This window comes from Elgaria multicarinata, chromosome 9 (genome assembly GCF_023053635.1).
Source record: "Elgaria multicarinata webbii isolate HBS135686 ecotype San Diego chromosome 9, rElgMul1.1.pri, whole genome shotgun sequence".
Classification (NCBI taxonomy): Eukaryota; Metazoa; Chordata; class Lepidosauria; order Squamata; family Anguidae; genus Elgaria; species Elgaria multicarinata.
The window spans coordinates 18650860-18653230 of record NC_086179.1 but is presented as its reverse complement, the minus strand read 5'-3'; positions in this window follow the sequence as shown (position 1 = coordinate 18653230).

Sequence of the window (2371 nt, the reverse complement as noted above, 5' to 3'; positions counted from 1 at the left end):
AGGTTAAATCAGATACATTTTAGGAGGATTTACCATACTTTTGTGAGTAGTGGAATAAAAAGCTGGAATGCCTATGAACCTTAGAAGTCAACTGTAAAACTCTCGTTTATCAGAAGGCCCTCTCTTAACCTGAGGGTTCATTTCTTCCAACAACAAAACTAATATTGCACTTATCCAACACCACAAATCATTATCCCTGTTGTCAAGGCTTTAGTGATGGAGGGGCAGAGATTGAGTCCCTTACCCACATCATAAAGAGCTGTGCAGCTGTAAATTCTCTTTGGGACAAAACCTTGGTAATCATTTAGTTCTGGAAACCTTAGTTTGGTTGAATTACATCCTTGCTATGAACTGTGGGGTCACGCATACACTAGGGTGGGCCTAATGCAAGGTGCTTTCAAACAGGAAGAAGTCATTGCGTTCTACACAACTTCCTGTCCTGATCTGAACTGCTATTATATAGATAGGAGTGCAAAGATGATCAATATGAGAACATTCAGTCAATTTTTCTCGAGCCTTATGCATCATAGTCAGCAATCCAGTAGATTTCTTTCCAATCTATGTGGTCACCACACCTTAACCCATCTTCCTCCATCCCCAATTTTAACTCTCCCTTTTCATTTTTTGTCTGAATGTCACTTTATTTGAAATGTTCAGAAATTGTAATTTTAAAAACTTTTCTGTTTAATTATGCACAGTGTGAAAGGACTTCCTTTTGTCTGTCTGGAAACTTCAACCATTCAGCTTCATTAGATCATTTCAGGTTTCTAGTCTTAGGAGAGGGGGGAAAAACCCATATCCCTTTCCACTTTCTCCACACCATGTATAATTTTGTAGTGGTCTAGAATGAGCACACTGTTCATTCTCATGGTTTGGTGGATTCTCTGAAAGCAGCTAATAGAGTTGTTCACACAACATGCTAACCCACACTCAGTGGTTGAGCATGGGTTGTTTTGAACCATGGGTTGTTTGTTAAACTGTGGGTTAGCATATTGCCTGAATGCAGCCAGGATGGCTTGCTAACCATGTAGTGTGGCTTATTTTCTCAAACAAGCCACCTTGCAAACTGATGTTGTTGGGTTGCTCAGGATGGCTAACAAGCCACCTTGGCTGCATTCAGACAACACGACAGCCCACCCTGTGGAAAATGTGCTGCATTCAAATAACACAGTTCAAAAAACAACTCATGGTTCAAAGCAACCCACACTCAACCGCCAAGTGTGGATTAGTGTGCTATATGAACAGCCCCATTGGCCTGGTTCAGACAACACGCTAAACCATGCCGCTTAACCACAAAATGGTTAAGGGAATGCATTATGCATTCCCTTAACCATTTTGTGGTTAAGCGGCATGGTTTAGCGTGTTGTCTGAACCAGGCAATTGTGTAGGAAGCATTGGCTATCGGTATGGTGTTATTTCATTACTAAAAAAGGGCATGCAATAGGTTCCTTTGCCTGCCTTCTGATGGGGCACCTCAGCTGTCTCAGTCAGCAGAAATTATTATTGTTTGTTTGCTATGAATTACAAATGAAGAGGACAATGAACGCTGTCCTTCCTTCTGTGTTGCTTGACAAGCCAAATGTATTCTCGTCTGCTCAGTTGTGATGAGGCCACATGGTTTGGATCCCTGTAAAACAGAGTGGCAAAGAATGCAAGCTGACCATCGTTGATGTGCTGGCTTTTTGTAAAATAGGGTTGTTGTGTGTCAGTGCTCTCAAAGGAGTTGTTTAATGGGTCGGGGCTCAGTTCCCCACCTCTGTCTTGTCCTCAAGTCTTTGGGGCAGGTTACATTTCCTTTGTGGATGTCCATAAGCAACCATTTTCTGGTGGTGCCTAGGACATTTCTTGAAATTGTCAAAAGTGCCCACTGGCCCCAAAAGGTGACCTGCAGTAAATAATGGGCTCCTACTCCCTTAATCAGCATTTTGCATCTAGCTGTCTTCGCCCCCCTCCCTGTCCCTCCCCATTTTACTCCTGGACTTTGGGGTTGTAGTAAAAATGAAATAAGAGCCCACAAACTTGAATTCTGCTCACTTCTGTTCTAGAATGACAATCAGTGGAGGCTGGTAGATCCAGTGTCAGTGCAGTGGTGAATCCCCTCCGGGTTTCAGCCAGAACTCTAAAGACACTATCCAAGGAAGTACCTTGGATAGCTCCTTTAGAATTCTGATTGAAACCTGGAGCGGGTTCACCGCCACCCTGACAGAGCCACCAGCCTCCACTGATGATAATGTGAGCAAATCAGCTTTCTGCATTTGAATATGTTCTAAGAGTGCTTTTTTTAAAACCACACACAACAGAACAGATACTGATTTTGGAAATACTGCACAGCTGCATTATCAGGATAAAAAAGACAAATAAGCAAAAACCA